A 27,737-nucleotide genomic window follows, 5' to 3' on the forward strand; every position below is an offset into this window, starting at 1 on the left:
ATGGGAAACGGAAAGAAGTTCAATGCCTACACATCGTGCAGAGCCTGCCAGGCTTTCCGAGTACCATCTCTTACTGGAATGGTACAGCATGAATGCCTGGACTGGGCCTGGCACGGTACAGGAGTGTCCTGCAGCCAGTTCATACGGCCCTGTGAGAGCCAATGATTCGAAGTTCAGAGGGAGCATTCGCATCTAGAAAATTAGCAAATGCTGCAAATGGAGACTTGGTTGATCATTTTCAGTCACTGTCTAGACTTAAGAAAGCAACGGAGAAAGTATTAATGCAGATTGTGCTTCAAAGGGTGTCATCTGTACAATTGTTCTCCAGAAAACCAGCTGCTAAACAGTGAGCAGCACACTACTGCACAGGTGCTAATGAACAGCCCCACGAGCCACAATGGGTATGTGTGCAATGACAGCACATGAGAAGGAAAGCCAAGGCCCAACCAGAAGGCCTGTCTCCCAGCCTCTCTCAGGCTGCCCCTAATATTTATTCACCACTGAGTATGAGCTGGTCTCCACCTAGCACCAAACCATGGCTATCCCACTGAAGGTTCCCTACTCCCCCAAAGACTTGGGCCTGGTGGACAGACCGGTCCCTCCCAGGGGCACGGGAGCACGAGATGCCCAATGCCTGTAGGCTCCTTCTCCCTGGGAGCTTCCAAGCAGAAGCTTCAGAGTGAGTATTGTTGGCTAGGTACAGGTTACACTCCACAGCCCGCCTCTGAGGCCCCTTCAGTTATGAGGTTCTGTGACAGTTGGTACTCTATAGTCATTTTCAGCTCTAGAGCAAAATAGATTTTGTTAGTGTGCTTGGTAGGCTTTTGAGAGGTGCTTGTTGTTCAATTGTAACCAACTCTAATTGGATTTTTACTGGAGTAGTTTGCCATTTCCTTCTCCAATATGTACCCATTTTACAGACAAGGAACTGAGGCAAATGGGGGTGAAGTGACTTGCCCAGGGTCACACAGCTAGTAAGTATCTGAGGCTGGATTTGAACTGAGATCTTCCTGATTCCAGGCCCAGTGCTCTATCCACAGAGGTACCAGCTTCCCCTTTTGGGAAGTGGCACAGAATAAAGGAAAGAGGGCTGATTTGGGGTCAAGAGTCCGGGCTTTGAATCTTATTCTACCACTTCAGAATCAAATGACTTTGGGGAAGTCACTTAACCTCTCTAGGCTTTACTTTGCTCATCTGTAAAATGGACATCGAATTTGCAGAACCTACCTCACAAAGCTGTTATGAAGATCAAATGAAATAATGCTTATAAAGCACTTTGTGAGCCAGAAAGCACCAGGGCATGGAGCCAGAAGACCGAGGTTCAAATCCAGGCTCTGGGCATGTCAGGGGTCACATGACATGGGCATGGCACTTTCCCTTTCTGAGCCTCAGTTTCCTCCTCTGGAAAATGAAGGGATTGTACTAGATGACCTCTGAGGGCCCTTCTGCCTTTAAACCTCAGCCACTCCAACCTCAAGGTGCTTTTCAGAATCCTGTTAGCCTACACACACATACATACATACACACGTACATACATACATACATACACACATACATACATATACACATACGTACATACATACATACATATATAAAAATGTGAGTAGTTGTTCCAGAAATCCGAGCTATCACTATTCTTCTTCTTCTTCTTTACATTTGACGGTGATGTGGCCACCCTGAAACAGCCTTCTTTGGTCTGCCCAAAATCCAGAGGAGCTGAATTTGGATTTAGATTTTTTTGCCAAGGTCAATATGGAAATAAGCTGAGGTCTCCTGGGAGTCAAGACAAGGGGAATCCCAATAGAGGGTTAGGGAAACTCTTAATACTTGCAGTTTGAAAATGAAAATTTGTAGGAACTAAAAGTGAAAATTAAAACAAAAAAACCCCAAAATGTCAGGAGAAAATCCCAAGGCATGAGGAGGGGTCGGCCGGCCCTAGTCTTCAGGGTCATAAAAGCAAAGGGGTCACTTATCTTCAGTATTTGGTTTGCTTTAACTATTTCCTCTCTTTTTTCTGTGCTCTGGCAAAACCACCTAATAGCTCTTAGACTTGAAAATGTTTTTACTTTCTTCAGAATGGAAAGTACACTGGACTCAGTCAGAAGAAATGAATTCAAATTCTAGCTCTGCTTCCTAGGACTGTGGGACTCTGGGCCTCAGTTTCCTCATCTCTAAAATGAGAGACCATACTAGATGGCCCGAAAGGCCCAGTCCAGCACTTGGTGCCCCAGTGTCAGCAGCCCATGATACCATGATACTACTTTTTTCACCCTCCTGGGGCTGCTTGCCAGTTGTTAAGCTCTTCCCATCTGGTATCTGGGAACATGGCAGTTGTCTCAGGGATGAGCAGAGGCCTGCTTAGTGCAGACAGAAGACAGGGAGCACATGCTATGTATGCTGCGTGTAAACTGCTATGTCTGTCAGCAGCAGGCAGGAAAGGCTCCCCTGGATGTGGGGTGGCACCAAGAGAGCCAAGAACCCCAAATAAAATGGACCAGGCTATTTCTTAAAAGCTTCTCTTTATCAGGCTAGAAGTCCAAGCTCTTTTCTACTGTTATCTACATTTGGGGCCACCACTCCCAGGACTATACTGAAGTTTCTAATCCCTAACTCAAGCTGAGTTAGACTTGTCTCAAGGTCATTAATATTTGAACTAGCTTGTTAATACAAAAGCCCACAAGCTCACTTGCCTGGCATTTGAAAGTCCTTCACAAGCCGGCTCTAGACTCCCTTCTAGGACTCTGTCTCACTCACTCTGCCTCCATTCCAGCCCCACTGGCCAACTTGCTGATTCCCTCTCCTTCAAGAAGCCTTTCCAGATTTCTTCAGTAATTCTGGATTGATTCCGTATATATCCTCTACCTAGTGGTACACATGAGCTATTACCCCAGTAGAATGTAGGCTCCTTGAAGGCAGAGATTGTCTTGTTTTTGTCTTTGCCCAGGGCCCAGCACAGTCTCTGGTACCAAGACACGTCATGAATACTGGGTGAAGAAAGGAAGCAGCAAATTTGCATTAGCTCTGCCCCGCCCCGTGCATTCTGGACTTGGGGTGGGGCCTCATGGGTGCTCTCTGCCTATTGCAGGTAAAAAAGGAACGGTGGTGGACAGGTTCGATTTGGCACTGGCATTTTCTACAAATGTTCTATCTCTGCCCATTATCAAGCATGGATATGACCCGGAGGCTAGGGGACCTCTCAACTACAGGAGAGAAGAGTTCCCCATGCCTATACTGTACCCAGCTGCAGCATCCCAGATAGGTAGGTACTATCGCTACCTTGCCAGCCCATCCAGTATGATGCTGGCCCTAAGAAGTTGAGCCTGAGAAAGAAGGGCTAAACCCTTGCCTGTGGAAGGGCAAGAATAATACTTAACAGAAATGTCAAAGGCACGTGGCCCTAAAGACCAGTGACCACAAGTCAGTAAGCCCTGTGTTTGCCATTGGAACAGGAGAATAAACAAAGAACTGCACCAGAAGAGCCTGCAAGTGACTGTCTGATCACTGGATTAAATGGAAAAAGCCAAGAGGCTCTCCATGCCCCTTTCCAGAACACAGAGCTGCAGGGAGATGATCTCGTGATCCCTAATGGGCAAGTGCCCTGCCAGTCTGAATTCATCAACAGGGCTGATGAAAATTCCTACTGCAAGCAGTCGCTGAATGCCAGCCATCAGCAAAGGATTCCTTCTTCCATTTTTGCCACTGAGATTCAATTGGAGCTGTTTGTTAAAACCACAGCTCCAAGCTCAACTTGGGGGAAAGCAAAACAGCTGCGTAGGTAATTTCCAGACAGAGACAAAAAGAAATTTTCGCTGGCCAGTGTGGAACTAACACACGCCAGGTTCAACCATGGACAGTCTGACCCCAAAGGGAGCAGATCAGATTGCTCCTTAAGTCTTTGGTTCTATTTCCTCAGCAAGATAGTGCAGTGGTTCTATTTACAGCTTCTGTGAGAGAGAGAAAAGGAAATGTGAATAAGGAAGGAAAGAAGGGAGGCCAGAAGGAAGGCAGGAAGGGAGGAAAGAAGGCAGGCAGGAAGGGAGGAGGTATTGTGCTGAGCACTTTACAAATATGTTCTCATTTGATCCTCACAACAACCCTGGCAAATAAGTGCTATTATAAGCCCTATTTGAGGAATGAGGAAACAAAGGTCAGAGGTTAAGTGAACTGCCCAGAGTCACGCAGCTATTAAGTGTCTGAGATACTGGTCCAGATTCTAGTTCTGGGATGAAAGAAGAGCAGGTTCAAGAATAATTGCAGAATCTAGAATAGGATTAGGAAGCATCTGGGAGGATTAGTGAATAGGACAAGAAGGAGAAAAGAAGAGAAAGAAAAGAAAGAAAAGGAGAAATATAGTTAAGTTCAATCAAGCAAGCAATAAACATTTAGTAAGCACCTACTACGTGCCAGGCATGGTGCTAAGCTCTAGGGATACAAAAAAAAGGCAAAAGGAAGTTCCTGCCCTCAAGGAGTTTACAAGTTCATGGAAAAGACAATATGCAAACATATACAAAGCTAACTACATACAGGAGAGATAGGAAGTAATGAACTGAAGGAAAGCGCTGGAATGAGGAGGGGGTGGGGGAGGCTTCCTGTAGGAGGCATTCGAGTTGGGACTCAAAGAAAGCCAGGGAGGTGAGTAATCAGAGCAGAGGAGGGAGAGCAGTCCAGGCTTGGAGCACAGCTCCAGAGAATGCCCAGAGCCAGAGAGGGAGGTCTTGTTCTTTGGATGGCCAGGAGACCAGTGTCACTGGATGGAAAAGGGATATATTGGGGAGTAAGGTGTAAGAGGGCTGGGAAGACAGGAAGGAAATAAGGGAAGAAGAGGGAAGTGATTGAGCACAAAGCAAAGTGACTGAGTGGATTAGTGGGTGGAGCCAATTGGGGAAACAAATAGGACCACAGGATCTTAAATACAGAATTGTAAAGAATCTTCCCAGGTCAGCTAGTCAATCCTCTCAATTTGAAGAAAATGAAAGGACAGAGAGTCCCAAGGTGAGAGAAATTATTATTTTCTATCATATTAAGAACCCATTATTAATTAGGATCCAGGCTTTGTATTTCCTCATTCAGACATCAGCCCCTGGTCAGTCAGTCAGCCTCTGAAGGGCATGGCTGATAGGGGAGACTGCCCTAATCCTTGGGGTCCATGCTCCTCCATCTTGGGCAGGACCCAAACCCAACTAGGAGACCTTACTTCTGTTTGAAGTGGAAACAATCTAATCTAGGTAAATTCTTGCCCTAAGGGAATAAGCCCCCATCCTTGCACCCCTCCACTGGAGTTTAAGGTGACCCAGCTCATTAAGGAGAAAACTAACCAGAGTGGTCCAGGTGGAGATGGATTCCTCCGTCCAGATTGCTGGAGGTGGCCCAGTCTCATGCTCAAGCCAAGTTCTCAGCAAGACCAGCTGAAAACTTTTAGCCCACCTCCTATTTAAATGTCTCATTAATTGTTCTTTCAAAGGTATTTAAAGCATTCAGTGTCTCCATGGTTTTGTCTTTGGTTACTGAGAGAAACCACTGACCATCAATTTATTATTAGCTAGCCTAATTAATAAATTGATTATTAATTACCCAGAAAACTCTGTCTCTCTGATTTTTCATTCCTCACAAAGGTCAAGGCTTTGTACAACAGAGCTGAAATTGAAACCCAGGTCATCTGATGCTAAACTCAACCTTCTTCCTACTACCTCCTGGGGGCAAGGTTGAGGGAGAGGCAGAATGTGGCTATGTAGTTATTGGAACTTTAAAAAGCTCAATTGAGTGAGTTTTCCAGTTATTGGTTGTTTAAATTTTAACCAGGTTCTTAGGGTCAGAGTTGAAGATTTTAACAAATAGAGAATAAGATAAATTGTGAAGTGACTGGCATATAGTACATGATGTTACACTGCTACCAATGGTTATCTGTATTCCAAGTGTATATGGGTGACTTCCTTCCTGGAGGAGAAAGCAGAAAGGATCAGTACACCTTTTCAAACTCTAGGTTATTAGAGACAAAAGATTTCCTAAAGTAAATAGAAGCAAGACCTCGAAGGCAGAAGAAAAAAATCTGACGTGAAGGAAGGGAGACTTGATCATTGGCAGGATATTGGAGAGTAGAGGCCCATTCGACAGAGGAGAAGGAAGGAGAAGGGCACTGCACAATCTGAGTGTAAAGGCAGACACAAAACTTTTCTGGAAGAGGAGGGAACTAGCTAGGTGCCCCTCAGAGAAGCAATCTGCCTGTCCTCCCAAGAATGTTCTACAGGGTGTTCCTAAAGTCTGGACACATAGGCAAAAATGCATATTTTCAAGAAATAAAATGAATGAAATTTTCAAAAACATTTTATTTAATTGGAATATTAAAAATAACATCTTCAATATGATTTTCATCATTTGTAATGCAAAGATTCACGTGAACTCGATGCAATAACTCCACATTTCCGTCCATTTTAGCACATTCACTCTTTATGCATTCAATCAGGTGTGTTGCATCTGTGATTTTCATTGAGTATACCTTCTCCTTTAGCATACCCCAGGAAAAGAAGTCAAAGGGGGCTATGTTCTGCGAATATTCCAAATATTTCAAAATATGCACTTTGCCTATGTGTCCAGACTTCAGGGACACCCTGTAATAGAGCCCCAGAAATTCTCAAATGACAATTCATCTAGGAAGTATCAAAGGAACAAGAGAAGTACAACAGTTGTCGGTAATTCCTTGCTCAGAGGTAATGAGGCAGCTGTTTGTGGGTCAAACATCAATGTTAGAGAGATTTCAGGGCATGTATCCAGGACTTAACAGGGAGCCCCTGAAGACATTTTCCCACTTCTGGCGATCCATGTAGGCACGAATACCACTGCCAGAAGGAAGCCGAAGAACATTGCCAATGCTTATGAAGTCTCGGGCAAGAAACTGAAGACCCTAAGGGCTCAATTTGTGTTTTCCTCAATGTTGGCCACTAAAGGCAAGGGATGAAGAAGAACAAAATTAATCTGAAAAGTGAACAGCTAGTTAAGAATGTGATCTGGACTTCTGGACCACAGCTTCAATATAGGAATGACACATTTCTGGTTAGAGATGGAATATATCTAACTAAGGTCAGTAAAAAAGTATTTTCTGGGTGTCTTAAAAATCTAAACCAAAGGGCTTTAAACCAAAAAGAATGGGGGAGAGAAGACTGCTGTAAGATGCAAGCTAGATGCCAGAGAGAGTAGATACAAAGAATAAAGAAAAGTGCTCATGGAAGGAGGAGCATTTGACCTCCTAGAACTCAGGAGGATGAAACCTCTGATGACGATAGCTCTGAATAGGCATACCTTATTTAAAAGAAACAGGATAGATAAAGGGGGTGGATGAGGTGGGGGGGGTAGCATTATTTATTAAAAAAGTCCACTCTTATAAGGAGACCAGAAACTATTGGGGTAAACATGGCAGAGAGTTCTTTGAATGGAGGCCTATGGACAGAGAAATAAATGTGATGTTGTTTCAGAACCTGGTACACAATTCCCAGACAGAAAGAATCTCTAGATGAGAAATCTGGAAAATGAAGGACTCCAGTCCTCCAGTCATCTGTCAGAGCTCTGTCTCTGCTAAAAATCAGATCAGCTCATCCTCAGCCCCAGTGACAATTTCCTCTTTCCAAAGGCAGAAGAACTAAAAAGGGGAAATTCCATTCTACATCTGATTCTTACTCACAGGGAGGAGCCAATCATTGGAGGGAAGTGAATATTCCCTCCTAGAGTTTGTGATAGAGAAGGAAAGGAAATCTGGGCATAGTCTAACAGACACCCTAGATTTTTTTCTGCCTTCTTCTCCAAGAAGGAAAAAAAAGTTTTCAAAGGGGTGAGGGGGAAAGATAGGTTGGGTTCCTTGAACTGCCATTTTAAAGATGAACTCCCCCCAAGAGGGTGGAAAGATTCTCCAGAATGAAATTCTAAAGATGAAGGAAAGTCATTTCCTTGGAAAGGAAACATAGGATCTGTCTAAAACAAGTGATGCAGATGTAGAGCTAACTCACCTACCCACTCAGATTTTGAAAAGAAATGCAGAGACAGAAACAATTCCATGAAACAGAAGATGAAGAAGAGCATAATATGGTCTGTAAAAAAAATAGCACCCAGAGTCCCATATCACATCTATCAGAATGGCTAATGTAACGAAATAGGAAAATGATAAATGTTGGTGAAGATGTGGGAAAACTGGAACACTAATGCACTGTTGGTGGAGTAAACAGATCCAACCATTCTGGAGAACAATTTGGAACTATGCCCAAAGATGCCCTTGGGCTGGCTCAAAGAGTATGCAAAGTTTTATAGCCAGCAAAACCACTACTTGGTTTGTATCCCAAAGAGATCATAAAAAAGGGAAAACATACCCACACATAAAAATATTTATAGCAGCTCTTTTTTGTGGTAGCAAAGAATTGGAAATTGAGGGGATGTCCATCAATTGGAGAATGGTTGAACAAGCTGTGGTATATGAGTGTAATGGACTACTACTGTTCCATAAGAAATGATGAGCAGGTAATTTTCAGAAAAACCTGGAAAGACTTGGATGAACTGATGCTGAGTGAAGTAAGCAGAACCAGGAGAACATTGTACACAGTAAGAGCAACATTGTGTGATGACCAACTTTGATAGACTTACCTCTTCTCAGCAATGCAATGATGTAAGACAATTCCAAAAGACTCATGATGGAAAATGCTATCCATATCCCGAGAAAGAATTAGGGAGTCTGAATGCACACCAAAGTATACTATTTTCTCTCTCTTTTTTTGTTTTTTCTTTCTCATAGTTTTCCCCTTTTGTTCTGATTCTTCTTTTGCAATGACTAATGTGGAAATATGTTTAACATGATTATACATGTAAAACCTATATCAGAGTGTACATCATCTTGGGGAGGGGAAAAATTTAGAACTGAAAATCTTATAAAAGTAAATGCTGAAAACTAAAATTAACCTAATTAAAAAAAAACAGCATCCAGAATGCTAAAGCTCAGAATGAGACAAGGCAGTGAGTATAGCTAGGACCTCAAAGAGAGCTGCTTAGCTGCATTGGGAAAACAGGGAGAATTCCAAACGGGATAAGGCCTTCTTCCCACTGGACAGGACAAATTATAACTGATGGCAGAGAGAAAGCAGAACCAACCGCTCCATTACTATTTCACTTCTGTGTTCTCTGCCGTGGAGAATGACATTTGTACTGGAAATGGCAGAACCCAAATGACTAACGGGGAGTTGCTTTTGATGACATCAAATTAGCTAGGCTAGATGAACGAAGTCCACAGGCACTGTAAGAACTGACGGATGTGATAGCTAAGCTACTACCACCGAGTTTTTGAAAGATCATGAAAAATAAGAGAAGCGCCACAAGACTGATGATGGATAGGTATTGTCTTAATTTTCAGAAAAGAAAAGAAAACAGTCAGCAAACTGCAAGCTCATGAGCTTGACTTTGATTCCTGGGAGAATTCTAAAACAGAGCCTCAAAAAGAAGGCGGGCAAATGCCCAAAGAGGGAAGTTGTGATCACAAAGAGCCAGCAGGGCTTCTTCAAGAACAAGTTATACTAGAGGAACCTCTTTTCCTTTTTTGACAAGATTACTCAACTAGGAGATGAGGGGTATGCTGGGCTTACACTTCACCTAGATTTTAAGAAAGTTTGGGTTAATTTCTCTCATCGTATTCACATGAAGAAGGTGGGGAGACATGGACTAGATGGGAGGTTCACTTTTTTGTGTCTTGGCCACCCTTTTGGCAGTCTGCTCAAGTCTATGGATCTCTTCTGAGAATGTTTTTCAAAGCATAAAATAAAATACATAGGATTACAAAGAAAAACAATTATATTGAAATACAACGATCCAAATATGTTTTTTTTAAGTTTACTGACTCCAGGTTAAGAATCCTGAACTAGATGATAATACAGCTAGATAGATTCAGAATTGGTTGCAAGACTCTGGAATCAAAGAGCAGTCAATAATGTTCAAATCAATGTCAACGTGGTGTGCACCAGGGGTCTGTGCTGGTCCTGGCCTCTCTTCCATTTCTATCCGTGCCTTGCATAAAGGCAAAGACGATATACTCATCAAATTTGCAAATGACACTAAGCTAGGTGGGATAACTAACACTGAACAACAACAGATCAGAATCCAAAAAGATCTGGTCGGTTACTTAATGAGTATTTATTTAATAAACACTGCCAACGTGCCAAGTAGTGGGCCAGCGATACAACGAAGGCAAAACAGTCCTTGTCATCAAGAAACTCATGTTCTAATGGGGAAAGACAACATGGAAATAAGTAGGTGTCCACGAGATATGTCCAGAGCAGCACATGCGTATGTGGAAAGAGAAAGCACTAGGACCTGGGAAACTGAGAGGCATAGCATTTCAGACATAGGGGATAGCCAATGCGAAGGCATTGCAGAGACGGGAGATGAAGTGCCCTGGAAAGCAGGCCACTGCATGGGGATTGGAGATGAAGCGGAAGAGAACAAAGTATTAAAAACGTGGGAAAGGTAGGAAGGATCCAGGTAATAAAGGGCTTTAATTATATTTGATCCTGGAGGTAGGAGGGAGCCACTGGAGCTCAATGGGCAGCAGCAGAGGTGGAGGAAGAAGTGGGAGGAGAGACATGGTCGTACCTACACCTTAGAAACAACCTTTTGGGTAGCTGAATGGAGGACGCATTAGACTAGAGAAAGACTTGAGGCAAGGGAATCACCCAAAGCCAATGGCATTAGTGCAGGTAAAAGGTGATAAAGGCCGGGACTAGGGGGAACAGATGTGGAAGTAGAGAGAAGGGGACATATATAAGGCATGTTGTAAAGAAGCCCATCCCCTCTAATCTCATCACTCAAACCTTGATTGACACCAACTCCCTTAGCCTCCTCTCCCTTCTGAAGAGTTGGAGGATGGAGTTCCAAACTCCTTCCAATGCCTTCCTTTATGGAGGGCGGAAGCTGGACTCCCTCAGCTCACTCCACTCTTCATTGGCCTTACCTGGTTTCAACCTCATGTAACAAGATGTCCCTTGGTGTCCCATCCCCCATTCTGCTCCCCCATCCACTCCCCACCCCCAACTCTTTCCTGCCCTCTTTTGTGTGCTGTCTCCCCCATTAGAATTTAAGTTCCTTGAGTTTAGGCACTGTCTTTCTTTTTATTTGTTGCATCCCCTTAGCACAATGCCTGGCACATCATAGACACTGGATAAATGTTTATTGGTTGGACTGGATTAGAAATGATAAGATTTGGCAGGAGATTAAAGATGTGGGGTGAATGAGAGTGAGGAGCTAAAGATGACAGTGAGGTTGTGGGCCTTGGTGACTGGGAGGATAGTGGTATTCTCAACAGTAATATGGAAGAGAAGGGAAAGTTTGGGGGGAAAATAATGAACTAAATTTTGGACATGTTAAGTTTGAAATTCCTATGGGGTATCTAGTTCAAGACACCAAAATGCATAATTGTATGCGTAATCGTGATGCATAATTGTAGCTCAGGAAAGAGACAAGGGCTGGATACGTAGATCTGCAAATCATCTGCATAGAGGTCCTGGTAATTGAACCCATGCGAACTGAGATCACCAAGTGAGAAAGTGTAAAGAAAAGAGGGCCCAATACAAAGCCTTGGAGAATGGCCACAGTTAGTAGGTATAATAACATAGATGAAAATGACATGGCTTTCAAAGCTGTTTGCTTGTTTGTATTTCCATCTGGCCTTCCTTCTGTTCTTTCCTGTGAATTCTTCTTAAATTTTTTTTTTAAAAAACTTTATTTCTTGAGATTAGGTCTTCCTATCTTTGCAAATGCATCAGCTATTCATGAGCCTGATCTCAAGGCTGACTGCCGTGGAAGTTTGAACTTGCTCCATTTTTCTGACCTAGGCTAGTTCATGCCTCCTTAGGCAGCCTGGTGGCCTTCCTCTCCTGGGGGTGCATCATATTAGTCCCTCAATTGGTTTGAGCCCTATTAAAATAAAGGGAACCACCAGCCTCAGTCTCCCTCAGTAGCAAGGATTATAAGAGTACAACACCACACCTGACTGTCTTACGCACTCCTTAAAAATGGTTGAATCACCCTCTTTTCTTTTTCAACTGAGTGACTGGGAGGATGCTAGTGCCCCTCAAATGAACTAGGAGAGTTTGGAAGAGGGGAAGGTTTTGGAGGAAAGATAATGAGTTCGGTTTTGGAAATGCTGACTTGGAAGTATCCAGTTCAAGTTGTCCAAGAAGCAGGTAGTGAGGCTACAGCATTGGGATAAATCTACTCAGATAAAATTCCACTGGGAGAAATCTAAAATCTTACATCTGGATTTTTAAAAAAATCAACTTTGCAAATACAAAATGATGTAGGAATGATTGGTAGTCACTTGTTCTAAAAAGGATCCAGGGGTTTTAGTGGACTTCCATCATAGTATGAGGCCACAGTGTGAGTTAGCGGATAAGATCTTGGCTGCATTAAAAGAGACAGAGCCCCCAGCATTAAGGAAGTGCCAGTGACACTTTGCCTTGATCTTGTCGGCCCTCCCCTGGAGGAAAGTATTCAGTTCTGGGCACCACCATTTAAGAAAGACCATGGTAAACTGGAGAATGTCCTAAAGGGGACAACCAGGATGCTATGATGATGAGGTAAAGGAACTAGGGGTAGTTAGCGTGGAGTGAAGGTTTAGTGGGAGCATGATGGCGATCTGCAAGGTTTTGATCTCTCCCTAGCTACTGGCTCCTTCTCTGCTGCCTACAAACTCACCTGGTCTTCCCCCAGCCTCTCAAACCTTGCCCTTGTCCTGACCATTCGTGCTACCTATCATTCTATGTCTCTCCTTCCTTTCTCTGCTAAAATCCTTCAAAAAGTTATCTATACTTGGTGCCTCTCCTTCCTCTCTTCTCACTCTCTTCTAAACTCTAGAATCTGGTTTTTAATATCAATGTTCAACTGAAATTGTTCTCTCCAAAGTTACTAACACTCTCTTGATCGCCAAATCGAATGGCCTTTTCTCAGTCCTTAATATTACTGACATCTAGAGAGCAGCATTTGCCATTAATCACCTTTTGCTATTGGATAGACTCTTCTCTCCGGGCTCCAACTGCTCCTCAGTTCTCCCCACTGCCTGTTCTCAGTCTCCTTTGCTGGTTCTTCATACTTGTCACACTCCCTAAATGTGTGTCGTCCAACACTCTGTCCTGGGCTGTCCTCTCATTTCTCTCTAAACTAGCTTCTTTGGTGATCTCATCAGCTATCTCCATGCAGAAGGTTTCTAGATCTGTATATACAGTCCTAATATTTCTTCTGAGACATATCTCCTATTTCATTTCGGACATTTTGAACTTCATTCAGTGCCTGGCATGTAGTAGGTGATTAATAAATGCTTACTGGTTGACTGATTCCTCCAGGCATCTAAAACTCAACATGTCCAAAACAAAACTCTATATCTTTTATAGATGCTAGTTAGTATGGTGAATGGAGTGCTGGACTTAGAATCAGGAAAACTTGAGTTCAAATCTGGCCTCAGACACTTACAAGTTGTGTCAAGTCACTTGGGCAAGTCACTTAAGCACTGTCTGCCTCGGTTTCCTCGTGTGTTAAATGGGGATAATAACAGCCCTTCCCTCCTAGGGTTGTTGTGAGGATCAAATGAGATAATTTTTGTACAGTGCTTTGTAAAACTTTCAGTGTTCTGTAAACGCTGGCTATCATTATCATTTACTCTAAAACTTCTCTTCTTCGGAATTTCCCTATTACTACTAAAGTGGCAGCATCCTGGAAGTCATTCAAGTTCACATCCTCAGCATCATCCTCAGCTCCTCCCTCTCATTCATCCACATAAGCTGCCCAATGCTGCCATTTCTACCTTCCCAGTATCTCTCATATTGTCCCGTTTTTCCATTCACATAGCCACCAATCTAGGTTGGGCCCTTATCGCTTCTCATTGAGAGTCTTGTAATAGTCTTCTAACTCATCTCCTCACTAGCCATCCTCACCAGATCTAACTACAGGTTTGATGTCACGAAGAAATTTTCCTAAAAATAGAGCTCTCCAAAAGTCACTTTTGGAATGAGGGTGGTGAGCTCCCCCTTCTTGGAGATCTTCAAGTAGAGGCTGGACAACCACTTGACAGGATTTCATTCATATATAGGTCAGACTGGATGGCCACTGGGGTCCCTTCAAAGGCCCAAATTGTGTGTAATTATGTTTAATTTTACAGCAATATCACAAAAACCCAGAAAGGAGAGAATAGTCAGCAGGGTCAAATATTGCAGAGAAGTCAAGAAGGACAAGGATGGAGAAAAAGCAATTTAGCAATTAAGAGATTATTGGTAACTTTGAAGAGTGTGGTTTCAGTTGAGTAATGAGGTCAAAAGTCAGATGACAAGGGTATGAAAAGTGAGAGGAGAGGAAGCAAAGGCCAACAACAGTAGACAGCTTTGTCTGGGAGTTTGGCTGGGAAGGAGATAAGAAATCTAGGATGATGGCTTCGGGGTCAAATGAGGGATTTGTAAGGATGGAAGAGACCTAAGCATGTGTGTAAGCACCTGGAAAAAAGCCAGATAGGAGAAGCTGATGATTAGAAAAACGGGACAATTGTGGAAGCAATCTGCCAGAGGAGATGGGAAAGGCTGGGATGAAGGGTACAAGTGGAGGAGCTGGCCCTGGTGAGTGGGGCTTCCTCTCATCAGAGACTGAAGTGAAGAGGTTTTAAGATACAGAATAAGGAGAAGAGGGAACTCAGGGCAAGTGGCTTCTATCTTCAAAGTAAAAGTATGAGACAAGGCTAAGAGCAGGTAGGAGTGATGTGAATGTCTCCAGGAGAAAGTTTAGATCAGCTATTGTGGAGTGGAGAGGAAGAAAAGGCCTGCCTTGCAGTAGTGAGGGCCCAGTCCATTCCAACTCTGACATTATATGAGTCTAGGATAAATTAAAATTCTATAGAACCAATCAATTAAGCATTCATTAAGTACCTAGTCAGTCAATATAAAATATTGTCAAAATAAACATTTATTAAGCACCCACTATGTATCAGGCACTGTGCTAAAACTGAGGATACAATAAGAGGCAAAAAACAGTCCCTGCCCTCACAATGTAATGGGGGAGACAACAAGCAAACAAATATGTACAAAGAAGCTATATACAGGATAAATAGGAAACTATTACCAGAGGGAGGGTAAGAGGGGTTAGGGAGGGCTTCCTACAGAAAGTGGGATTTTAGTTGGAACTTAAAAGACAAGGGAGGTCAGTAGTCGGAGCTGAGGAGGGAGAGCACTCTAGGTATGGGAGATAGCCAGAGAGAACGCCCAGAAGATAAAAGATGGAATGTCTTGTTTGTGAGATTACAGAAGTCAAATCGGCTGGCCTTGGCAACAGGTTGGATATGGGGGGAGTCAGACAGAGACAGAGGGAGAACTCCAGCATGACTCCTAAGTTGTGAAGCTGAGGGGCAGGAAGGATAGTGTCACTCTCAGCAGTAATAGGGAAGGTAGGCAGTGGGGAGGGTTTGGGGGAAAGAAGACCTACTATATTTCAGGTTTTGTGGCTGGGCACTGGGAATACAATGACAGTCCCCACCCTCAGAGAGATTTCATTATGTCAGGGGAGACAATCTGAATGTATGTAAATATATAGAAAATAAAACAAAGTAATTTTGAGAGTAGGGCTTGAGCTGAACTTTGAAGTAAATTAGGGACACTGAAAGGTAGAGGAGAGGAGGATTGCATTCTAGGCCTGGGAATCAGCCTGTGGAAAGTCACAGAGGCAAAAGAGAAAATGTTCTGTGAGGAGGAGTAAGAAGACCACCTTGGCCTGTAGCTGGCTAGAGAATGTGCAGGGGAGTCATATGGAATAGCAAATGGCAGGCCACAGCTAGGCTGCTAAATGGGTCTAAGTACATTTGTTTCTTCTCCTTTTTTTAACTATCGTGGCAGTAAGGTCCAGGATTTGTTGAGTACTTCTGGGGTAGAGGGGCAGAGTGGGTAAAAGGTGACCTCCCATCTCAAACACTGAGCAGCTATGTGAGCATCAACACATCACTGGATCTCCCTCCCAACACTGCTCTGGGGTTCTGCTGAGATAATATGCCAATCGACTGAAATCCTATGCGTAAACTTGGCCATACTCTCAAGTACCACATAAACGGCAGTTGTTGCTCAGGAGGTTAATATTTCTCAACAGTGAACCTGCCCATTACAGTAAATGGCCCTTTCACCATTGGTAATGATACACATTTATTCCAAACCAAATTCCATTTTATGGTTGCTCACCAAAGTTTGTGATTTTACTGGCTTAGGAAATTGTACTTTAAAGCTAGCAGGCAGCTCTAGTTCTGCCACTTCTAATTCCACAGTATATGATGGAGGCTGGGTGTGCAGTATCTAGAACTGGAGAGCTTTGGGAAAGGAGAAGGATTCTGAGTGGAGCTGAAAGCAGCAAGGACAGTCTGGTACCTGAGGCCAGGACTCCCAACAGATGCCTCTAAAAATGATTCTAGGACTAGGAAGGGAAGTCAGAACTCTCTGAAGCCATGTGGTTCATCAGCCTCCATCACTACTTACCCCATGGCTTCCTGCGCAGTCTGAAAAAGTCATCTTAGAACAGTCATTTCTATGCTGTAACTTGACCCTTGTTTCCGCTCCTGGAAAACTTCCCTGAGAAGCAGCTTTGCTGAATGTCCCATGGGATTTTAATACCTGGTTTCACAGAAATGCACGCCCATCAACTCATCTGCTCTAAAAACAGACAGAAATTAGTCTAAATGGTGCTCTGTTACTATTGGTGGGGGGTGGAAGGGATAGGAAAAATTTGAGACAAGTTCAAGAATACCTGATGGAGGGACCTTTTCTGTTTCTTCTTGTCCCATCACACAATGACAAAAAGCCTTTTGTAACGCAGCACAAGAGAGCTTAGTTGTGTTGGCTGCCATATTCCACTGGAGACTGTGAGGAGACGTAAGAGGAGGACTTTGGAGTGGGGCTTGTCTAGGTGTTTCTTGGGAAACGTCTCATGTCAAAACAAAATTGATAAAAACTATGTTAAAAAGTGTTTGCAAAATGCAGTAGGGTTAAATACTAAGGCATTCAGTCTTAATACTGCTTATGTCATAGAATCTAAGAGAAATACTACAGAGATTCAAGAGATTTCCTTACCTGAGAAATGCTTTATTAAGTGAATGATACTTAGGGATGAGTTTCAAAAGGCCTTCAACAGCTCCCGGGAGGTGGGGGGGGGTGTGTGTGGAGCCAAGATGGTAGCTGGAAAGCAGGGACTTGCTTAAGCTCTCCCCCAGGTCCCTCCAAACATCTGTAAAAAATGGCTCTGAACAAATTCTAGAGCTGTAGAACTCATGAAATAGCAGAGGGAAGCAGGGCTCTAGCCCAGGAAAGCCTGGAGGGTCACTGGGAAGGGTCTATCAAATGGAGCTGGGAGCGGAGCAGAGCACAACCCAGCATGGGCCATACCAGGATCAACCAGACCAGGAGCCAGGCAGAACAGGTGGTAGGGCCCTGAATCATTGAGCTGTGGCAGTTGCCAGACTTCTCAACCCACAAATGCCAAAGACAACAGAGAAGGTTAGTGGAAAAGCCACTGGATCTGAGTGAAAGGAGTGCATGGACGGCCTCAGCCCCATGGGCGTGGAAGTGGTACAGCTCTGATCTGCTTCTAGAGCTCCAGCTAGGGTTGCTTCCAGCCCCAGGCCCACCCAGTGGGAGGAATTAAGCGGCCAATAAGAGCAGGACTGCAGAGCCTGCTTGGATCTAGGTTGTGGTCCGGGTTGGTGGTTCATGGAGGAGAAGGAGCGCTGGTGTGGCAGAGCTTGCTGGGTAGAAATAGCTCTGAAAACAGCAGCGCATCCCCACAAGCTTGGAACAAAGCACTCTCTACTCTATAAGCAATCATATCCTGACAAAAAACTCAAGGGTCAAGTAGTTGGCTGGGAACATGAACAGGCAGTGAAAATGAACTCAGATTCAGACTCAGACTTTGGAATCTTTCTTTGGTGACAAAGAAGACCAAAACATATAACCAGAAGAAGTCAACAAGGTCAAAGAGCCTACATCAAAAGCCTCCAAGAAAAATATGAATTGATCTCAGGCCATGGAAGAGCTCAAAAAGGATTTGGAGAAGAAAGTAAGAGAAGTAGAGGAAAAATTGGGAAGAGAAATGAGAGTGATGCAAGAAAATCATGAAAAACAAGTCAACTGCTGGCTAAAGGAGACCCAAAAAATACTGAACAAAATAACACCTTAAAAATAGACTAACTCAAATGGCAAAAGAGCTCCAAAAAGCCAATGAGAAGAATGCCTTGAAAGGCAGAATTAGCTGAATGGAAAAGGAGGTCCAAAAGACCACTGAAGAAAATACTACCTTAAAAATTAAATTGGAGCAAGTGGAAGCTAGTGACTTGATGAGAAATCAAGATATTATAAAACAGAACCAAAGGAATGAAAAAGTGGAAGACAATGTGAAATATCTCATTGGAAAAACCACTGACCTGGAGAATAGATCCAGGAGAGATAATTTTAAAATTACTGGACTACCTGAAAGCTATGATCAAAAAAAGAGCCTAGACATCATCTTTCAAGAAATTATCAAGGAAAATTTCCCTGATATTATAGAGCCAGGGGGTAAAATAGAAATTGAAAGAATCCACCAATGGCCTCCTGAAAAAGATCAGAGGGCATAGGGTCAGTTGAATATGAAGGGATGATATCTAAAAAAAAAAATAAAATTAAGGGATGAGAGAGGAATATATTGAGAGAGGGAGAAAGGGAGGGATAGAATGGGGTAATTATCTCACATAAAAGTGGCAAGAAAAGCAGGCCATTAAAGGGGAAGAGGGGGCAGATGAGGGAGAATGAGTGAATCTTGCTCTCATTGGATTTGACTTGAGGAGAGAATAACATACACACTCAATTGGATATCTTACTCCACATGAAAGTAGGGGGAAGGGGATAAAAAAGGGGGGGACGATAGAAGGGAGGGCAGATAGGGGGAAGAAGTAATCAAAAGCATACACTTTTTTAAAAGGGACAGGGTCAAGGGAGAAAACTGAATAAAGGGGGACAGGAGAGGATGGAGGATGGATTTCATGTCTTTTACAACATGACTATTTATGGGAGTGTTTCACTTAATGATACATGTGTAGCCTATGTCGAATTGCTTGCCTTCTTAGGGAGAGTGGGTGGGGAAGAAAGAGGGGAGAGAATTTGGAACTCAAAGTTTTAAAAGCAGACGCTCCAAAAAAAAGTTATTTTTGCATGCAGCTGGGAAACAAGATATACAGGCAATGGGGCATAGAAATCTATCTTGTCCTACAAGAAAGTAAGGGGAAAAGGGATGGGGGCAAGGGGGAGTGGGGTGACAGAAGGGAGAGCTGACTGGGGAATGGGGCAATCAGAATATATGCCATCTTGGAGTGGGGGGAGTGTAGAAATGGGGAGAAAATTTGTAACTCAAAATCTTGTGGAAATCAATGCTGAAAATGAAAAAAATATTAAATAATAAAGTATGTAATTCAAAAAAAGGCCTTCAACAGAACAGAACAGAACTGTGTAAAGTGCTACCCACCTGGACAATCACGAGTTGGAGGAAGATTTCAATTCCATAGCATATCATACTTATAGTGTTCCTGCTGAGGTCCCTGGGCCATTTAGGAAACTTGCTATAAGCAACAAGTCTATGACTTTCCTGCCAGAGTAAAACCCTATTTTTTGCTATTTATACAATGCATCTTGAAAATAAGATGAAGAGAACAAATCAACATCTGTTATGTCTACTCCTCTGGCATAGTTTAAAAGCATCAGCCCAAGTGCCAACAGGAATCAGGAAGCTGATTGTCAGAGGTCAGAAGCTCATGGCTGCCCCCGGCCCTTCAAAAATGGACAGTAAGGCAAGTTTGGCTCTGATGCTCTCCCACCTCTTCTCCAACATCCTGGAATCTCCTCTTCCCTGCCTCTTCACCTCCCGGTCAACTCTGAACTCAGGCTAGTCTCTGGCTATGGCAAAACCATTTTCCACCTGTAGTGGCCTTCTTCCAGGGTTCTCCCTACTTCCAAATTCCTCTTCTTCACTTCCTATTCAAGTCTCATTCTTTCAATGCCCTAAGGGCAGAATAGACATTGGCTTACAGTTTGATTAAAGAAAGGGATTGAATCACTGAGATACTTAAATCTTCCTGGGGTTTGGGAATGTTTGTTAAGCTAAATAACAAAACAGAAGGGGAGATATGTTTGTGTCTATTACCTGCAAGCCTTTTGTCTGCTTCCTTCCACTTTCCTCCCAAAAGAAATGAGATCAAGTTGTCACCTCATTTTTGAAAGGATGTTAATGCCAGAATTAGGTGTTATATCATAATGGAGAAGGATCCACATTTTCCAGTAGTGGGCTACATGATTAAAAATCCAGGTGTGAGGTCACATGCAAGCAATTATACTATTTATTATATTCAGCTACAGTTGCAATGATTAATTCACCCAAACCTGCCAATGACACACATGATGACAGCAGGTAGCAATGGGCAGATGGTGAGGTCCTCCTGGCCTCCTCCTTTAGGTGGGCTAGCAGGTGACCTGAGATTATGTCAGGCAGACAGCTGTAACAGGCTAATCCATCATAATCTCAAACCAAAAACACATTAAGAGTCAGCTCAAGTGGAATCTCTTACAAGAGCTGTTTCTGAACTTTATAGTTAAAACATGTTAGTTTTATAAGGTTTGGCTGGCACAGAAGCTCTCGCCAATGCTATTCATTGGGAAAACCGCACAGTGATCTGTACCAGTGTAGGTTTCCATGTCCCTTCTTCAGAGTCAACCTGACTGGACTCCTCATTTAGTTCATAACTCACCCTCCCAGTGAATGCGGTTTGAAAGGTTTAGGAGAAAGTATGAAGTAAAACAATTCTGGAAATGGATGAAAAAGAAGGAGGTGAGGCATGTCTATGTTGGATGTGCAAAATGCTGCAGGTGAACAGCTCGCATCCATGTTAAAATAAGGAATTCGAAAAGCTTGAATTACTTCTGTTAATGGCTCTTTGATATAAAAAGGCAATGCAGGGAAAGTATTTTTATTTATTTTTTAAAAAGATTAATCTGGCTTCCTTTGTTCTTTATGGACCCGATTCAAGGTAAAATTCAAACTCATGTTAATCTTTGTATCTTAGTTTGGTTATCCTTACGATCGAGATAAGGCATTCTCATTTCACTCAGTATGTTGCAGGTTTTAGACTAGATTTTAAAATAAAAGGGGAGGAAGAAGGCTGCTTTTTTGAAATTATAACCTGAATAAACATGGGCAGCCCCTGGATTGGTCACAGAGAAGAATCATTTTTTTAAGAGGCAAACTGTGACAGCTATAGAAGCTTATTTCCCAAGTGTTCCTTACTAAATCTAGGGCTCCCGCTTCATTGGTACAGGAAACTCATTTCTCTCTTTCAACAGGACAAAGAGACAAGGAAGGAGTTTATTCCTACAATAATGTAACCACAAAGACTGGAAAAGGTCTTCAGGCCTCATCTAATCCCTTCCCCTACCTTCAGGCAGGCCTTGTAGATGATAAAGCAACAGGGATCTGGATGTATTTGCTACTACAAGAACTAATTTCATTTTCAAAGCCTTCCCCCACCTACTCCAGCCAAGTGATTCCTTCAGTCACCTTGATCTTGCTCATTCCCTTACTTAACAACCTCACTATTGGGAAATTCTGCCTTATGGTTTACACTTCAGTCCTTTGGATTTCCAATAAACCTGGCTCACAGGGTGGGGAGTGGTGGAGAGATGGGGGTAGGGAATGCTGCCAATAAGCCTGTTTCCTCTTTATTAACAACTCACAGGGCTGGAGTAATATACCCACTGTTGTTGGTCTTGGAATAGCCACGAATGTTGCTTTTACAGAGGCCAGAGGGAGATTGTTGCCTTTTGTATACATTCCGGCAAAGGATGGGCTGACCTAGGGGAATAGCTATAATGTACTGACCATTTAGGGACTCTACATCATAATGGTAATGGAAACCCAGAGGTACCAGACTGTCATTCATTGTGAGAATGAAATTCCACCTCCTTTAGTCTGAATTTTTCTGAAATCTAACTACATTAAGGTCACATCCATACATCAACAAACACTGCCCTTTGTCTAGACTGGCCTTCTACACAGTCCCAATTCACCTGAAAACTGCCACGTGCCTATTTCACTTGATGCAAAATTATAGTGTGCTCTCCTTTGTATATGCAGAAGCTAGTGGCCTAAGATTAGTGGTTCAGAGAATCTCACTTTTGCCACTTACTACTCCCTGTGTTACCCTTGGTTAAGTTACTGAACCTCTCTGAGTCTGTGTCTTCATTTATAAAATGAAGCAGTTAGACATTTAGAAGACACAATGGGATGCAATGAGAAAGAAAAATGGGACTTGTATGGAGACCAATGTGGATGTAAATGGCACTCACTAACCAATTTTAAAAAGAAATGTATAGAAGATGGAAGCTAGACCTAGAAACAGAGGGTAAATATGAGAACACTGTCTGGTCCTGTAAAGACAGATAAAGTTAAGAATGGGATGAAACTGGTGAAAGAAGCAAAGAACAACAAAGGGTTTGGGAGGTTTTTATTGCTACTGCTGTTGCAAGTAGCTAGGAAAAAAAGGACAATTCAAGAAGAGAGAGGCTATTACATGGAATAGATGGGACAACTATAACTAATAACAAAGAGAGGTCAGAGCTACTCCATTCTCATTTGGCCTTTTTCTTTTCTCTCTGCCAAGGGACTTAAAGTACAGAACGAGGAGAAATGGATGGAAGCAGCAAAAAAGCCAATTCATGCTCCATATTAGGGAAAACTTTCCAACGAGAGCTGGCCCAGAGTGGAACAGATAGCACTGGGGCTGTGAGGGCCCCTCACCTTAGACGCCTTTAAACAGAGGCTGGATTTCCTGGATATTCTTTACATGTATGGACTGGAGTAGAGTGCTGCTGACATCCTAACCAACATTCAAATTTGGTGACTTTCTCACTAGAGGATTTCTAAATTTCTAATCCTGTGACTTATCTTCCAGTGTATTTATGCTAATTTTTCGTGGGGGCAGGGTTGGTTAATAGAAATTAATTTCAGGATACAGGTCAAAATGAGGTGAACTGCTAAGGTCGTTTTAGCTCTACAGTGTTATGGAGACACCACCACACCTGTCTAAAGGCAGAGGCAGGGCCATATTTTCCCTTGAGGGTCCCTCCCTTCCATATCAAAAATGACAGACCACAGATTTGAAGCTACAAAGGACCTCAGAGATCATCTAGTAAAACCCCCTGAGAATCAAAGATGTTAACTGATTTATCTAAGGTCACACTGGTAGCACATCAAGGATTATGAACACAGGTTTTAGGGTTCAAATTTAGTGCTCTTTCTTATTTTTATTTTCTTTTTTTTAAATTTAATTTATTTAATATTTTAGTTTTCAGCACTGATTTTCACAAGAGTTTGAATTACAAATTTTCTCCCCATTTCTACCCTCCTGCCCACTCCAAGATGGCATATATTCTGGTTGCCCCATTCCCCAGTTAGCCCTCCTTTCTGTCACCCCACTCCCCTCCCATCCCCTTTTCCCTTCCTTTCTTGTAGGGCAAGATAAATTTCTACGTCCCATTGCTTGTGTATCTTATTTCCTACTTGCATGAAAAAACTTTTTTTTTTGTTTTTGAACATCTGCTTTTAAAACTTTGAGTTCCAAATTCTCTCCCCTCTTCCCTCCCCACTCACTCTCCCTAAGAAGGAAAGCAATTCAACATAGGCCACATGCGTATCATTATGTAAAACCCTTCCACAATACTCATGTTGTGAAAGACTAACTATATTTTTCTCCTTCCTAACTTATCACCCTTTGTTCAATTTTCTCCCTTGACCCGGTCCCTCTTCAAAAGTGTTTGGTTTTGATTACCTCTACCCCCTATCTGCCCTCTCTTCTATTATCCCCCCTTTTTATCTTCTTCCTCCTTCTTTCCTGTGGGGTAAGATACCCAATTGACTGTGTATAGTATTCCCTCCTCAGATCACATCCGATGAGAGCAACATTCATTCATTCCCCCTCACCTGCCCCCTCTTCCCTTCCTACAGAACTGCTTTTTCTTGCCACTTTTATGCAAGATAATTTACCCCATTCTATCTCTCTTTCTCTCCCTCTCTCAATATATTCCTCTCTCATCCCTTAATTTGATTTTTTTTAGATATCGTCCCTTCATATTCAACTCATCCTGTGCCCTCTGTCTATATACATATACACATACATATATACATACATATACATACATATATATATATATATACACACGCTATATATATATACATATATATATATGCATATTCCCTTCAGCTACCCTAATACTGAGGTCTCATGAATCATACACATCATCTTTCCATGTAGGAATGTAAACAAAACAGTTCAACTTTAGCAAGTTCCTTGTGATTTCATTTTCTTGTTTACCTTTTCATGCTTCTCTTCATTCTTGTGTTTGAAAGTCGAATTTTCTATTCAGCTCTGGTCTTTTCACTGACAAATCTTGAAAGTCCTCTATTTTATTGAAACTCCATATTTTGCCTTGGAACATGATACTCAGTTTTGCTGGGTAGGTGATTCTTGGTTTTAATCCTAGCTCCATTGACCTCCGGAATATCGTTTTCAAAGCCCTTTGATCCCTTAATGTAGAAGCTGCTAGATCTTGGATTATTCTGATTATGTTTCCACAATACTCAAATTGTTTCTTTCTGGCTGCTTACAGTATTTTCTCCTTGATCTGGGAGCTCTGGAATTTGGCAACAATATTCCTAGGAGATTTCTTTTTGGGATCTATTTGAGGAGGTGATCTGTGGATTCTTTCAATTTCTATTTTACCCTCTGGCTCTAGAATATCAGTGCAGTTCTCCTTGATAATTTCTTGAAAGATGATATCTAGGCTCTTTTTTTGATCATGGCTTTCAGGTAGTCCAATAATTTTTAAATTATCTCTCCTGGATTTATTTTCCAGGGCAGTGGTTTTTCCAATGAGATATTTCACATTGTCTTCCATTTTTTCATTCCTTTGGTTCTGTTTTATAATATCTTGATTTCTCATCAAGTCACTAGCTTCCACTTGCTCCAATATAATTTTTAAGGTAGTATTTTCTTCAGTGGTCTTTTGGACCTCCTTTTCCATTTGGCTAATTCTGCCTTTCAAGGCATTCTTCTCATTGGCTTTTTGGAGCTCTTTTGCCATTTGAGTTAGTCTATTTTTTAAGGTGGTGTTTTCTTCAGTATTTTTTTGGGTCTCCTTTAGCAAGTCATTGACTTGTTTTTCATGGTTTTCTCGCATCATTCTCATTTCTCTTCCCAATTTTTCCTCTACTTCTCTAACTTGCTTTTCCAAATCCTTTTTGAGCTCTTCCATGGCCTGAGGCCAGTTCATGTTATTCTTGGAGGCTTTTGATGTAGGCTCTTTGACTTTGTTGACCTCTTCTTGCTGTATGTTTTGGTCTTCTTTGTCACCAAAGAAAGATTCCAAAGTCTGAGACTGAATGTGAGTCTGTTTTTGCTGCCTGGCCATGTTCTCATCCAACTTACTTGACCCTTGAGATTTTCGTCGGGGTATGACTGCTTGTAAAGAGTACTTTGTTCCAAGCTTGAGGGGATGCACTGTTGTTTTCAGAGCTATTTCCATACAGCCAGCTCTGCCACACCAGCGCTCCTCCTTCCCCAAGAACCACCAACCTGGATCTGACTTAGATCTTAAGCAGACTCTGCAGTCTTGCTCTGATCTGCCACTTAATTCCTCCTGCCAGGTGGGCCTGGGGCCAGAAGCAACTGCAGCTGTAGTTCTGTAGCTGCACCACCTCCAATGCCCCCGGGGTGGTGGCTGAACCACACTCCCTGCAGCTTTTCCCACTAACCTTCTCTGTTGTCTTTGGTGTTTGTGGGTTGAGAAGTCTGGTAACTGCCACAGCTCACTGATTCAGGGCACTAGGGCCTCTTCTGCCCAGCTCTGGTCTGGTTGGTCCTGCCGCCACACATGCTGGGCTCCACTCCCCTCCTGCCCCCAGCTCCATGCATGATAGACCTCACACAGTGACCATCCAGGTTGTCCTGGGCTGGAGCCCTGCTTCCCTCCGCTGCTTCATGGGTTTTGCAGTTCTTCTCTGTTGTCTTTGGTGTTTGTGGGTTGAGAAGTCTGGTAACTGCCACAGCTCACTGATTCAGGGCACTAGGGCCTGTTCCGCCTGGCTCCTGGTCTGGTTGGTCCATGCGGCCCACGCTGGGCTCTGCTCCCAGCTCCATGCGTGATAGACCTCACCCAGTGACCATCCAGGCTGTCCTGGGCTGCAGCCCTGCTTCCCTCTGCTATTTTGTGGGTTCTGCAATTCTAGATTTTGTTCAGAGCCATTTTTATAGGTTTTCTGAGGGACTTGGCGGGAAGCTCACGCAAGTCTCTGCTTTCCAGCGGCCATCTTGGCTCCGCCCCTAGTGCTCTTTCTGTTATGCTACAAACCTTTGGTTCTTATTTCCAGATTTGATTTTGTATATGTAAAGGAGTTCCATCATCTAAACAATGTGCTTCCCCCCATGTTTACAAAAACCCTTGAGAAAGTTTTTCTAGACTTATGTTCCATAAGGAAGTCTTGCACATTCCAGAACTTAGTAGCTATGGAAATAATTTTATCTTTTATCACTCAATAAATTCATGACCATAACTCAGCTTGTGACATGTAAAGAATGGTTTTATATTTACTTGTTTCATCAGCTGACTCTAAGGACCTTATTTCAGGCGAAATTTGGGGTAAAGAATGGTGCAGATGTTCTAAGAGATTAAGATAGATAGTAGATAATGATAGATAGACAGACAAACAGATAGAGGATTTATTGAGTACTTGCATTGTGCCAGACACTGTGCTAAGCATTGGGAATACAAATAGAAACAAAAATAAAGACAATGCCTTCCCTTATCATCTGAGGTCTGAGCCTAGGTCCCTGTCCCCATCTCTGGACCAATAGTTCTGGGTAGTTCAGGAGTTTAAGATGTCTTGCTTCAATCAATCAATCAATCAATCAATCAAAAACACTTATTAACCCACTAGACTGCTAGTCCACTGGGGTCTCTGGCACTGAGGACCAGATACCAACCCGAAAAACTGTAGTCCCCACCTGCCTGTTCACATGGAGAGCCTGCTTCCATAAAGAATAAAGATTAATTTAGAAGAGAATATACAATACATGGCCATGAAAAGCACTAAGAGTGGCAAAACATCGTTATGATAGATCTTTGGTTAATTTAACTCATAAATTCATGGAACTCATCAAATCTGCTCCTGGTGGAGCAAATCTTGATTTAAATGAAGTTACAACAACACTGGGAGTACAGAAATGAAGAATGTATGACACCACCAATGTATTAGATGGAATTGACCTCATTCAAAAAAGATCTAAGAATCATGTTCAATGGATTTTGATTTTGGTGGTCTTAGTACCCCTGGAACAAAAATAACCCAGCAAAAGAAGATCAGTGATGAACATACGGAAAAGGCTTTGGATTAGTTAGTTAAAGATTTGCTCAGTAGCTGTTTGGACTAAGAGATGACAAAGAAAATGAAAGATTGTCTTATGTGACCTATCAAGATATCCACAGCATTCAGGGTTTCCGCGAACAGATTGTCATTGCAGTCAAGGCTCCAGAAGAAACCAACTCACAAGTGCCAATTCCTAAGGAAGACCATGTAACCATGTTATAAAGAGCACAAAGAGACCCATCAATGTTTACTTGTGTGGAACAGAATAA

At 42.6% G+C, this 27,737-nt stretch overlaps 1 pseudogene; it reads left to right on the forward strand.

The window, feature by feature from the left end:
* On the forward strand, positions 1-27,737 carry LOC118832691 (annotated as a pseudogene).

Source organism: Trichosurus vulpecula, chromosome X (genome assembly GCF_011100635.1).
Source record: "Trichosurus vulpecula isolate mTriVul1 chromosome X, mTriVul1.pri, whole genome shotgun sequence".
NCBI classification, from domain to species: domain Eukaryota; kingdom Metazoa; phylum Chordata; class Mammalia; order Diprotodontia; family Phalangeridae; genus Trichosurus; species Trichosurus vulpecula.